This window comes from Palaemon carinicauda, chromosome 28 (assembly GCF_036898095.1).
Source record: "Palaemon carinicauda isolate YSFRI2023 chromosome 28, ASM3689809v2, whole genome shotgun sequence".
NCBI classification, from domain to species: domain Eukaryota; kingdom Metazoa; phylum Arthropoda; class Malacostraca; order Decapoda; family Palaemonidae; genus Palaemon; species Palaemon carinicauda.
Genome location: NC_090752.1, coordinates 907,524 through 922,419, shown reverse-complemented (window position 1 = coordinate 922,419; position 14,896 = coordinate 907,524).

The following is a 14,896-nucleotide window of genomic DNA, read 5'->3' as shown; positions in this document are numbered from 1 at the left end:
TTAAATGGTGTTATAGGTATGGACAATCTGGGTTAGCTAGTAGCTTATTTGTTAAGCTTCATAGGGTAGCTTACTGGAACTTCTCATCCATAATTTCAGCTGTTCAACTGCATTATAATAAAGACAATTGGTATAGTTCTCTATTTTCGTCATTCCTTGAAACTATTTGATTAGAATTAGTTTAAGGCATCTGTTTTAGGTTAGAAATTTTTACTATTGACTATTTTTTAAAGATTGTCCCCCAAAAACACACATCTAATCCATCTATTCATTCCACAGTAAGGTAAGAGTGTCTGGTTTAAATTCCAGTTTCTTTAAAAGATGCTCACCAGAACGTCAGCCGGAGAAGCCCCTCCCTCGTGGTACCCCAACCACAGCAGTAGCCTCCCCAGTAAACAACTTAAACTCACGATCCCGGTCTTGGATCGATCTGTTGCCACGTGAATGCTAGGCGAACACGTTATCACTGTACTAGGCTAAGTTCAGGACCAAGGCTAATTTGCATTTGTTATCTGACTGGTATATTTTTATACAAAAGCACTTGATTAGCAAAATGCTTTAAGATTAGGAAATGACATATATGTTAATCTTTAATTAAGCAAGGAAAATATATTTTTCTAGGCCCACATATAGGTCTACCTATTCCATTTTGGTGAGTATAACATTCTATGAGTAGATTAATTACTTTATAAATTAATATTATTCGATTGACCCTTTTGAATATACAATAAAATTATTAATTAAATAAATTCTTAATGGAATAAAGTCTTCCCATTATACAACTTGAGGGATCAATACAACCTCCTATGAGTAAATATTGATTATATAAATAACTCGGATAGAGTTTATTCACCAAAAATTGTATGATAAAGAATAATATTTACATTAACATAAGTTATATAAGTTTTTAAGATTGAAATTCCCAAAAAGAAAAAAAAAAAAACTTCCAGCGCCATCTATTGACTGAATCCTGCAGTGGTACCAGAAATGGAGATTTATCCCTAGATTTGGGAATTTTTCCTTATATTTGAGAATTTATCCTTAGATCTAGGGATTTTGGATGACTGGTGACGATATTCTATACATATTTCTATGAAGAAGAAACAGAGATAAGTAAGCATTTATATTGTTGCAATTAGTTTACTTACAATTACATGAAGTATAGTGAGTAATTTCTGTATTAGAAGAAAATATATTTCTGGAAATGAGGATTTTCGGGCGGTTTTGGGGATTTTTCATCACGAGGTTTAGGGATTTTTAGACTAACCCATTTGGCAACACTGTCAGTGTCAGTAATCCCAGAGTCAAAGCAATTAGTTTACTTACAATTACATGAAGTATAGTGAGTGAAATCCTAAAATAGAAGAAAATATATTTCTAGAAATGGGGATTTTTGGGCGATTTTGGGGATTTTTCATCACGAGTTTTAGGGATTTTTAGACTAACCCATTTGGCAACACTGACTCACAGTCTCTGTTAGTGGAAGATGACTGACATTTTGACAGTTTGCCTGACAGTTACTCTCCTTCAGTTTCTGTCTGAATAGCGTTTAGCAAATAGTCGTAGTTAATTTGCTTTAGAGGACAGTGAATCAATATTATATGAAGACAAAGGAGTAATATTTCTGTCTGGAGTTATATTTACTCATAGTGTCTTGGTAATTTCGTTTCGTCTGGAACTTGTTATCCTTGATTCCCTGCCAAACACGGGCTCTTGCATTAATACACTACGCAAATTGGAACCTAATAATACATAATTCGAGCAGCAGAAGTATTACAAGGTGAGTAGGGATATTTATGGCTTAATCGTTCTTTTTATCGTTATCTGATTTACTTTCCAAAATTTAGAATGTTTATATATTCATAAATTTGTCGAAGAAATGTAGGCCATTTTAGAATTATGGGTTTTATTGTTGTGTATTACAGGGCAATGTATTATCGTATTTGCAGTCGGTTTGGTTTAATATTTACTTGCAATTTATCTGATTGAGTTGATAGATAATTAGGAGAATGCACTGTGAATGTCTATCATCATTATCAATAACTAAATGCTTAGTAGACTATTAAGAACAAATATTTCACAAGGCACTTTTCGGGATTATACCCTAACTACAGACCTAACCTCAGCTTCCCTCTGGGGTGCAGATATCTATGGATATCCACGGATACGTCCCTGATTATACACGATATCTTAGCATAGTCATTCCGGGGGTTAGAACCCTGTGATACCTGACGGTAATTATCTTGTAATATCAATCACAGAAATATTATACGGTAGGAAGCTGCCGGAAGGAACTTTCATCAGGATGACATGGCTATCTCACCCCAAAATATATTTTTGGGCTCAAGCCATGACGTCCTGATGGAAGGTTCCTTCAGTAGCTTCCTAAGGGTTTATACCCTTAGGAAGCCACTGAAGGAACTTTTCATCAAGACGTCATGGCTATCTCACCCAAAAATAGATTTTTCGCTTCACTCAAAATCCATTTTGGAGCCTTTGTAGGGTGACGGCCAGATCCGTTTTCATTCATAGAAAATGGGAATATTATAAAGTGGGGTGGACTGTGGCCGTCATTCTAAAATCGAGTTCGTAGAAAACTGGAATATTCTGAACTGTGGCCGTCGTTCTAAAAACGATTTTGGCGGGAGAAGCTAACTTAAAAAACCCACCTAACCTATGCTAAGAGCCGTATCCTTACCCAGAGGGCTTCGCCCCCCCGAACCCCCCCCCCCCCTTACCTACTACGGGAGCGAGAAGAAACGTGGCCGGAGTAAGAACTCGAGCCACATAAATTTTCAGTTAATTTAGGGTTTTCGGCAAAAAACATAAAAGTGTGCGTTTAAGCACATATTTAAGATCCGTAGACCATTTCCAAACATTTTTATTCTATACAAGATAACAGTCGGAGCGATAATAAGCAAATTAGGACGCTTGGCCGTAGCGCTACAAACTACCCTCCATTTTTTCCTACGTCAAAATCCGTTTTAAACTAGGGCAACTGATCTTTGCTAACCCACAGGGGCTTTTAGAAGTGAGTTGTTCACAGCCCAGTTTTAAAGTAGTGTATACAGACAAAGCTATCATAGTTATGAAAATAGCTGAATGATGTTTGATCTTTAAGCAAATTTCCAAGGAAAATAAATAAAGTTTGTGATCTTTAAGATGATGATGATAGAGTATTTATTTGCTTATTATAAGTTGGAGAAATTACGAATACAGAATGCTATAATGGAATCTAAGTAGAGACCTTGATGAATGCATTACGTAGGTAATGAAACTAAACAATTCTTTTTTCAAAGGGTTAACTACAGCTCTGTCATTGTACAGTGGCCACACTTTCCTCTTGGTAAGGGTACAAGAGACTCTTAAGCTATGGTAAGGAGCTCTTCTAGGAGGACACTCCAAAATCAAACCATTGTTTTCTAGTCTTGGGTAGTGCCATAGCCTCTGTACCATGGTCTTCCACTGTCTTGGGTTAGAGTTCTCTTGCTTGAGGGTAGCCTACACTCAGGCACAGTATTTTATCTCATTTCTCTTCCTCATGTTATCTTAGTGTGTATAGTTTATATAGAAGATATTTATTTTAATGTTACTATTCTTAAAATATTTTTATTTTTCCTAGTTTCCTTTCCTCACTGGGCTATTTTCACTTTTGGAGCCCCTGGGCTTATAGCATTCTGCTTTTCCAACTAGGGTTGTAGCTTAGCAATTTATAATATAATGATAATTATAAAGAAGTTTGGAAACCACAGCTGTTGGTATTGATTATAGTATTGCCTGTTAAGCATACATAAGACTGCGAGTTCTCTCCACCGCTGGAATACAGACTTCTTTGGGAATTGTATTGAAAAAGATAGCATAGCTTATACAGTACTGTAGAACAAAGGAGAAGTGAAAGTGGGAATGCATTCTACTACTATTATTATTATTATTATTATTAAATGCTAAGCTATAACCCTAGTTGGAAAAGCAGGATGCTATAAGCCCAGTGGCCCCAAAAGGGAAAATAGCTCAGTGAGGAAAGGAAACAAGGAAAAATAAAATATTTTACGAATAGTAACAACTTTAAAATGAATATTTCCTAAATAAACAATAAAAACTTCAACTGTTTCATAGAAACACTTCAAATTGCTCTTTTCTATGCCACAGGAGACAGTGTCCACCATTAGAATACCTATGTGCTCCAGTTGTTATTCTAATAAAAGAAAGGTTACCTCCTTTCTGCCTCTGTAACAGGGGCCGTGGAGTCTATGTCCATGGCCTCTTCTCGGGTAATGTCGTGGCTAAACCTGCGATTGGTCATGCATGATTGCTGACTACCAATGAGACTGATTTGTCCTTTTCCTACACAGATACAAACCTTGCCCTTTAATTGTACAGTACAGTAATATGATTACGGCTATTAAAGCTTAACAATGTGGTAGTAGTTAGAAGACATACTCATCTGGCTATTTTAATGTTTGTTGGTGAAGATGAAGGGCACTGCCCATCTACCCCCTTCTCGGATGATCTCTTTCTTTTTGGAGAGAGGAAAGCAGTGATGGCCAAGGTTGTCACCATATGGGAAGAAACGTCAGTACGTACCATTTCTGCACTTTTGTTCTTGTACCATGAGGAATGCTTTCCTAAATCTGTTCTATAGTGGGAAGAAGTTTTGTCACACAGTTATTGGCCTGATACTGAATGCAGCACCCTTGACTGAGGGCTGCTATTTTGCCCGAAAGAAGACGACTCTGTTTAAGGTGACCAATCAATGTAGCAATGTCTCCCTGATGATCTCTTCCCTTGTATGTGAGGATGGTATGTACTTGGAGGACTTGTATGTGCGGTACCAAGATTGTACTCGGCACTGAGCAGTGCGTACCAAGATTGTACCTAGCACTAGTGGTGTGTACCAAGATTGTACCCAGTACTAGTGGTGTTTAACAAGATTGTACCCAGCACCAATTGGTACGTTGTTCAAGTGTTCACACACCTGTTGTTAATACTCTATCTTGGAGAAAGAGCTTTCCTGCCACTCATTCGGGTACTACACAATGGAGAACCATGTAATAGGAACTTAGGCTCTTTCTCTGAATGATCATTACTTGACATTAACCAGGGAACTAGTACACCTACTACCTATCATCTTTTGCTTCACAGTGCTCCTACCCCAGAGGTCTTCCAACTCGCTGGAATCTTTCGTGGCAAGATTGTGGAGAGTGTTTTCAACCCTATGGCACCAAACTTTAATCTTTTACCTACAAAGGCAGAGATCTTTGAGACTTGTTCTACTATCACCAGGGTCTTTGCACTTATTCGTGAATTGTTGATGAGACTTCTTAGGTTGACAGAGGATAGATCCTGTGTGGCTCCCCAGTGATGGCTCCAGTATTTTCCCAAGCATTACTGTTAGAAAAGTGAGGTCCCCTTACCTTCTAGTTTTGTTAGAGCAAGAATATGGGACAATCAACCCTAACTGCATGACAATCTTCAATGTAGGAACTCCTCACCTCCAGGTAATCTCCTGTCCACGACATAGCTAAGAGGGTTGCTCACCTGAATATCCACATGTCTTGGGGATTGATCCACAGAAGAAACACACCTGCTCTTCAACCAACCAGTAATACATGCAGCATTGCTACTTTGCAACCTTTCCAAATTGTTTGACACCACTTGGTAACACTGATGAAAGCCAACGCTCCCATTTGGGACTAACATTAACAAAAGGGTTCCATTCACAAACCCTTAACAATCAGGTGTACTCTTGGAGTCTACAACACAGTAGATCTGTTTGCAAGGTTCATGCAGGCAGGAGGACTGTTTGTTTGAACAAACACTTTCATTCATTGGGGACAAGTTGTTAGGGTTAAATGGGGTCCCTTCATTGTGAAAGGGTTTCGTACTCTTCGGGTTTCACCATCACTCGACCCGGTCGCCACTCATTTGAACGGAGAACTTCAGTATTCTGCTCTCTACTCTTGGGCTGTCGGTAGTGTTCATGGACACCTTCCAACACCCCTGGGAATCCTAGACACTACGCCTTGCCACTCATTTTTTTTTTTTCGTTGATTACTGTACAGGCTGTTAATGATGAGGCTCAGTGGGACCCTGATTGCTCAAAAGCGGCTACATGCCAAGTAATATCCATCTCAGCTGTTTGCCTATCCTTTTTCATTATCAAAGTTTCTCAATCTCCAAGGGATAGGATACCACTCTGACCTCAATCAAGGTTTTCATCTCGCACAGGCCTGGACTCTGAGAATGGACAAGACTCCTAAGGAGTGAGGAACAGTCTTGACCAAGAGAGCTCAAGCCACATGGAATGTACAGTATCTTGGGGTCTCTCAAGCAAACCCACTCGAGCCTGTGGAAGAGGCGTCAGATAGGGTTTAGACCCTCGAGACTATCCTTTACTAACTTGGCCCTGGCGGAGCGAGTAGGATAAGGCATAAGTTTTATATAATGGCTAAAGTCCCTGGACGCCTCGGCAGGAAATTCAAAATCTCTTGCGCAGATAAGCCAGGAGTACCCCAGCGCCCTCGCGGTACCACAGGTAGAACTGCAGTACAGTATACTCAACCAATTCAGATTTTCCCTGCCGGCATAGCCGTCGGTTCTTTTGGAAATTTTTTCGCGCTTTTTACTCTGTTTGGACGTTATTTGGTGATGTATTAACGTTTTTTGAGTTTAGGTTTTCGCCTTTTTTCTTTTATTTGAAATGTGATCACGTATTTATAACTTGAAAGGTAAGATTAAAAGGTTTATCGACCTATTTTAAACCTCACGAAAGCATAGGACGAAAGGTAAACCTCTCGTCCATTGATGACGTCACAGCCTCATGTCGTAGGCTATAAGTCCGACTTGCTTTTACAAAGAATTATAAGTGACAGAATTATAAGTCTCTCCCTACGGAGTTCGTTTCCTTTGAGAGAGTGTATTCTTTGGTTTTCAGGTAATTATGAAACTATCTTTGTGCCAAAGAGTCAAGTGCAAATTTTTTAGTGATAAATTGTGCTGTGAATTTTATTTAGTGGAGAGTGCTTCTGTTCGGACCTGTCGTTATCCTAGCCTTAGACCTCTGTCGAGCTCCCGGACCCAGGGGAGAAGTTAAGTCGAACGGCGAAAGGAATCGAGAGGGTAAGCAGGCGTTACAGTCTTTTAAGACCCGAACTGAAGTCCTCTCGAGCGTTTTCTGTCGATCACCAGAATGCTCACCCTCGCTATAGATAAAGCGAGGTATTAGTGTTTTCAAAGGCGCTAAGCTGAAAACAAAATTAGATTCGTTCTGCGTGTGTTACGTTTCATGCGGCGCAGACGCAGTGCCGCCACCGCCACCTGATGGGTGTCGTCTCTCGACAGTGGCAAGCGCCATGGCTCGACACAGTTAATGCTGAATACGTTTCGCCTAAAGGTTGATCCTTGATCTTTGTAGTTAGGCATGAAACAGCATCTATCTTCTTTATGCAGTCTTTTCAGCCTGCCGTTAACAGTGCGGTTGGGTGTCTCGATCCCAGTCTTTGACACGGTCGCACAGGCGCCGTGTCTTTAACGGTGAGGACTTGTTGTCGCACAGGCGGCCTACCAACCGCAATGTTCAATGGTGGGGGAAAGTGGATGCTTTACTTCGATTACCTGCTCAATGCAAACCGACTGCTCATAGCACCTAGTACTGTATCAGTCTATACAGACGCGCCGAGGTTCGCCAGGCAGCAGAGCCGGCGTTGCGTCATCGGAACGGTGCGGCAACGGAAACGGAACGTCGACGGAATGGAGCGAAGCGCCACGTCAGTGTGGACGCTTCAGCGTCAGTGTGGACGCTTCAGCGCCAGTGTGGACGCTTCAGCGCCAGTGTGGACGCTTCAGCGCCAGTGTGGACGCTTTCAGCGCCAGTGTGGGCGCTTTCAGCGCCAGTGTGGGCGCTTTCAGCGCCAGTGTGGGCGCTTTCAGCGCCAGTGTGGGCGCTTTCAGCGCCAGTGTGGGCGCTTTCAGCGCCAGTGTGGGCGCTTTCAGCGCCAGTGCGCCAGTGTGGGCGCTTTCAGCGCCAGTGCGCCAGTGTGGGCGCTTTCAGCGCCAGTGTGGGCGCTTCGCTACCTATGAGGATAGACTTTGATGTCTACCTGACCATGAACGTCTAGTGTTAAGTTATTGTTGCTCCAGGTGCTATATTAAGAAATAAATCTTAACTAGAAAGATATTATATTCAGGGACCAAGGCCGGCTGGGCTAACTCTTGGTTGTGAGAACTAGAATTAAAACCTCTAAGTATTGAGGTCTGAATTCAGACTCATAAGGAGTGGATTCCTAAGAATCAAGACTTCTCTTCCTAGGATAGCGATTGTAAAAGGAAGGGAATAAATTTCAGAAACTCATCAGAATTTTTCTAAAGAGTTTCCCTCATATTTTTTACCTGCTGCTCCTCGTTCCGACTTCAGAGTTTTCGCTAGTTGAGTTGGTGTCTCTAGTTATTTTATTTTATTATTATTACAAGCCAGTTGCAACCCTAGTTAGGAAAGCAAGATGCTTTAACCCAAAGGGCTCCTTTAGGGAGCATTGGCCTAGTAAATTAATGGTAAAATAAATTAATAAATTACTGTAATATTAAATCATTCTCAGGAAAATAATGAACCTTACTATAGAGATTGATACAGCGCTTGCGGCTGCAACAACTGAAAGTTCATTAAGGCCTTTTATGAGAATAGAACGTAAAAGTGTATATCCCACCAAGGGCAGATCTTTTATGATTTAAGGTACGTATTATGTTTTTGAACCGCTCTTTTTAGTGACTCGTAAACATAGTTCAGTGCTCTGGAGGAGGTGTTTGTTCGTGTTCACCTTGCCCCTAGTCCTATATCTCTTCCCTACGTTCCAACCCTTGAGAGAAGGAAGGTCGGTAGGCTGAGGTTCTTCGCGGACCTTGTGCATTTAACGTCTGTTCCGCCGAGCGATATTGTTGATGCAGTCCAAGACGTTCTTTCTCCACTTTGGAATGACGAAGTTGGAATGTCTTGAAGCGATCAGTTTGTCATCGCTATGGTATCATGGCTCTTGTAACTGTTTTCTGCATACAGTATTAGAATGCAGTTCCCTGACGAGAATGACTTTCTACGTTTTCCCTGTCTTCCAGACTAGGAAGTTACTCGTCATGTATGCACACGAACAGAATTTTCCTTCGCAGCAAATGTGTTTTGATGCTTAAACAGGAAGCAATCGAGTGTGTTTTTTCTTCCGCGAGAGAAGCGGAAGTCAGACAAGTCACGTACAATCCTAGCTCTTCCTCTGGATTCTGACTCACTTTCAGGGAGGAAAGGCTTTGCCCTCATCGAAGGTCGCAAAACCTAGACTTGGTAGTCACAAATCAATTTGTCCTAGACCTTTCAGGAGTCGTATGTTGTCTTATCCTGCAGTATCTAACGTTCGCCGGAAGTTTTTTCTTTTCGGAAGAAGGCGACGTGTCGGCACCAAAATCTTGTAAGACACATAGTTCTTCGGGGGAAAAGGTGCTCAGTCTGCTTCTGTTCACACTTCTTTCCCTCCCCCAGTTTGGGGAAAGGTCTATTACTTCTTTCTGAGGTCTAGCGATTACTGTCGACGGTATCTCACAGCATTGGATACATTTAGTCCGCGCACAAGGCGCGCTTGAAATGTCATAGGGACTCTCCCAGGTCGCTCTCAGGACTGCGGTTGATGTTCTCTCACGGCCTTCGCCCATGCTTGGGTTGGCGCACTCGCTACCCCGCGAGTGTAGATTTGGTCTGAGCTAAAAGAGGTCTATTTCATCTGTGTTTAGCGTTTCCGATTCTCGGGGGGGGGGGGAGAAAATTTTCTCCTAAAGAGTCTAAGGACTACCAGAGATCAAAGAAATGGTTTTCCGACCAGTGTCAGAAGGCATAGTTCTCAACACTTCCTCGCAGAGATATGCTCGTGTTACGAGAAGCATTAGAGCGGGTGCGTGTAGAAGTCTGATCTCCCTCTTACGGCAGACGTCACGCAGACACAGACGCAAGTTCTGGTCTCTCCCTCACGCAGTCACAGATGCAGACGCCAGTCTGGTCGTATGTTGGACGCTGACAGTCAAAGTTGATCCTTTCAACAAGTTGTCTCATTTTCGCGGTCTGCGGGACGCGTGACTCTTACTCATGCGGACGCATCCTACACGCGGACAACTCTCGGCAATCAGTTCCGTCTTTCCGTCAATGACCGGTCAAGATGCTGTCGTCTCCACGCAGCACGCTGTAGATTTACAGCAAGCGGGGCTCACACACAGTGCTGTTTCCACACGACAAGGTGAACGCATATGGCACGCTGACACCTTACGGCAATGCAAGCACATGCGACATTATGGTCGCATGCTAGACGCATACAGTCAAGTCTTTTTTCTCACAGCAGTATAAACAGACTATTGTCTCTCCGCGTCTCTCTGGCTTCGCAGCTAACGCTCCCTCGTGTCAAGCTTTGGCTTTAAGTTTGTTGAACACTCGCTGATTACACACGATCAGGTCTTAACCTCACAGCATGAGGTTCACGTTGTTGATGCTTCTTTTCAACAAGCCTAGCTTTAATATCGTTTTCTTGCGACCGATATGGACGAGTTTTGGGAGGCGGTTCTAGATCTCTATTCTCTCTCACTACATGTTGGGTTTAGGCAGCATGCTGGAACCATACTGGACTCATGCTGGGACCATGCTGGGTGCATGCTGGAAGCATGTCTTTAGTCATTTTCTCCGTGGCAGGATCACGAACGTTTTATCTTAAACCTTCAAGCTTTAGGCCTAGCTGCCTCCAGTATTTCAGAAAACCCCTAAGATCTAGAGGGTTGTTTGAAGGAGACAGCTGATGCTTTCGCTTGTACAAAGGACATTTGCCTCAATGTTTTCCAACCCAATTAGAGTGTTTTATGGAGTGGTGTAGAGCTAGAGCCGGCTCTTCATTAGGTAACTAACACAAGTGGTATATTTTTTCTTAGACCTTAGAAGAAAACACATTTTCTTTCCTCCTCGGCCATCAAAGGGTACAGGAGCATCTGTCTTCTGACGCAGAAGATTGGATCTATGAAATAGAGACCTTATAGGTCTTCTCAGATCATTTGAGAGGACTTGGAGGCATCAGCAAGATGCGCCAGCCTGAAATTTAGGGTTCGTTTCTGGAGTTTCGCGGTAGTGACAGATCCGACCCTTTACACTTGGTTTCTTTTTAAGGCCTAACTTTGGAGACTTTCTGAGTAAGTTTACCATAGTTGAGAGTCAGTGAAGTTCACTCTTTTAGCAAGAACACGGACTTCACATTGGTTAAGCCATAGGTACCTTGCAACCTGGATTCTTGGTCATTAACAAACATCTTTCTCATCCATAGCCTAAATCTTCCGGGATCACTATTCTCTCGAATTTGGTTTGGGATGGGCTGAGAAGAGTTTTTTGCCCGATTAGAACGATGAAGTTTTATTGGGACAAGAACAAAGAGGTTAAGAGTCTATTCATAACTCTTGGGTGCATGGTCAAGAAGCCTGCGCTATCCATGTCTTAAACATTCTATCATCTCGTACAGACTTTGGTTACAAAGGTTTTTCCACACAGTTGGGTGACAGATCATAAGATGTTGAAAGAGTAAAAACTCACGAAGTTAGAGCTGTAGAAGCTTCGGTAACTTTTAAACTAAACTGTTCTCTGCAGAGCACCCCAGATTCGAACGCGCAAAGTCAGACATATTGGATCTTCATGAAGAACCTTTCAGGGATTGATTTTGTGAAGATAAGTTTGGTAACGACAGACGACCTTCACTGCCCATTACTTAAGGGAATATACCCATAGTTCCCTAGAAACCTGGTACAGTACAGTAGTTGCTTAACAGATCATGTAGCAAACCTAGCTCTTTCATAGGACAAGAAACATTGTTTCAAGATAGCAGTATGGACGTATCTATCTTTAGCAGTATGGACGTATCTATATTTAGAAGCAAGATTATTTGGCCTTCTTACCTCCTCTTTCTACCCCTTCCTTGGGATGCAACAGTCATTCCATTATTTGCGGGAATGGAGACTATGCTGTAAGAATATTATGTCCTAAGTGAACATTCACAATATTGTATACGTATACATTTTATCAAACCAGCCGAGTTATTCTTAAGGTCTACATATTGAAGAACATATTAAGCAATTGTTGATTATAGTGTATAATCCTTGTAAATTGTATTTACATTGTGAAACCAATATTGAACTTAAACTGGTAAAATTTGGTGGGAAAATAAGAGTGGATACCAAATTGGACCAGTTCAAGGTTATTGTCGATGACAAATCTTTGCCTTATCTCCAAATTTATGCATCTGCGCTCTGTATTGGAGGGTAAGGCAAAGGGTGTGATACAGGCTTAACTCGGAAGGCAGCCCATTACAAAATGGCATGTCATTTGTTAGAAGAGAGATATGGAGAGACTGAAAAAATTATTTTGGCCCATTTTTAGGGCAGTATGCAAGCTTGCCTAGGCGAGGAGTCGAAAGTGTGATAACCTAATCACATTGTTGCGGAAATTACAAGACGATTTAGTGGGTCACATCTGGGGTTTAGAGGCTCTTGGAGTTAGAGGAGACCAGTATAGGCTGGTATTGGTAATCGTGATCTTGTCATGGCTTTTCCACAAAATGTGGTTGGATTGGTCTCACAATAGTGGATGTAGAGGAGGAGACCTAGAAGGGTTGCTGAAATTCTTGCAATGAAAAGTAAAAAGGCAAGAAAGAGCCCACACTCATAAAGGGCTGAACAATAGAAAACTCAAGGAATCCAGCATTGAGAAGTGGCAGAAAAAGTTCAACCATGGTTTGGCCTCTACCCTTCAAACATCATGAGGAGGAGCTGTTTCACAGCTGTAGTGTGCGTTCTGTGGAAAACTACATATATTCCATGGGAAAGTATTATGGGATAGGCAAGCTTTTGCTTAAAGTAAGCAAAGAAGCTATTCATTGAAGGCAGCTGTATAAAATGTTTATTCACAGGCCACTTTGCAAATGGTTGCTGGGTCAAGTATTGTAAATGCATGGGCTGGAATCGCCACTTCATCATATGTTGGAAGTCTGATGTTAAACCCTGTGAAAAAACATACAGGAGTAGCACACAGTGTCAAAGGATAATAACTAACAAGTGCTGTGTAACAAATGGGAGGAATTGAAATTGTAGGCCATCAGGGTATTACCCATGTTTGATACAGGATGATATCTGTCCTACATTTCTAGAAAATTGGTAAAATGGGTTAACCCTAAATGGCTGACTTTTGAGTACTGTATTTGTGTAGTATATACAAAGTGATGAGTCTTGGGGCAAATAATAAGAGGTTGCCTAGATTAATGTAATTTATCCCTCTTAATGTAGGACCAAGTTGGACCCAAAGTATTTAGAGGCCTTTGCTTATATCAACTTACCTGGCGGTTATGGATTAAACCAAAAAGTTATGTTGATTGGACTTTACCTATATTGGAAGCTAATAATTCCTAAAAAGTTTGTGACATGAGAGCTTGTGGCCCAGTAGTATATTTTTTGTTAGGTTTTGTCTGAAGGAAATTGTGGTTTAGTTGCACAAAATTGAGAGATTAGTTTGAGTAATTTTGGGGATCTGTAATCTGTAGGGATTCAAGCCAAGGAAGTAACCTGGGTCCCTTAATCCCAACCGTAGTAGTGCGGTTCATTTTGAGAATATGGCAAGTTATAAGGAGGGTAGTTATGCAGTGGCCCTTCCATGGAAATGCAAGTCTGTAAAGTAAGTTATTTAACAAAGAATGCTAGATGAGGAGACCTAGAGGCATTGCTGAAATTATTGCATTGAAAAGTAGGAAGGCAAGAAAAAGCCTGCACTTGTAAGGGATGAACTACAGAAAATCCGAGGAATCCAGCATTGATAAGTGGCAGAAAAATTTCAGCCAGGGTTTGGCCTCTACCCTTCAAACATCATGAGGAGGAGTTGCTTCAAAGCTTTAGTGTGCATTTTGTGGAAAACTAAATACAGTTCCAGGGAAAAGTGTTATAGGATAGGCAAGCTTTCAATTCAAGTAAGCAAAGAAGCCGTTCATGGAAAGCGGCTGTGTAAAGTGTTTATACACAGGCCACAATGTAAATGGTTGCTGGGTCAAGTTTTGTAGCCTAAATGCATAGGCTGGAATCGCCACGCCATCATATTTGCAAATATGTTGCAAGTCTGATGCTAAACCCCTTGTAATGCCCCATGAAAAATCATACGGCAGTAGCACAATGGGTGTCAAAGGATAGTAACCAAGAAGGGCTGTGTTACAAATGGGAAGAATTAAAATTGTAGGCCATCTGTGTATTACCTCTTCCACTGCAATTTTTGATACAGGATCATGTTAGCCCTACAATTCTAGGAGATTGGTAAAATGTGTTAAGCCTAAGTAGCTGACTTTTGAGCTTTTTTTTTATTTTATTTTTTTTTTTATTTTTTTTTTTTTTGAGGGATTTGTGTAGTATATACGAAGTGATGAGTCTTGGGGGAAATAACGACAGGTTGCTGAGACTAATGTAATTTATCCCTCTTCATGCAGGACCAAGTTGGACCCAAAGTGCTTAGAGCCCTTTGCTCATATCACCTAACCTGGTAAGTATGGATCAAACCAAAAAGTTGATATGTTGATTGGACTTTACCTGTATTGGAAGCTAATGATTCCTAAAAAGTTTGTGACATGAGGCTTGTGGCCCAGGAGTATATATTTTGTTTGGTTTTGTCACGATCCTATAATAGGTCTGAAGGAAATTGTCTTTGTTGCACAACTGCTAGCAATTGAGTAATTTTTGGGGTCTGGAATCTGTTTGCATTCAAGCCAAGGAAGTAGCCTGACCCTAGTAGTGCGATTAATTTTGAAAATTTGGCAAGTTATAAGGAGAGCAGTTATGAAGTGGTCCTTCCATGGAAATGCGAATCTGT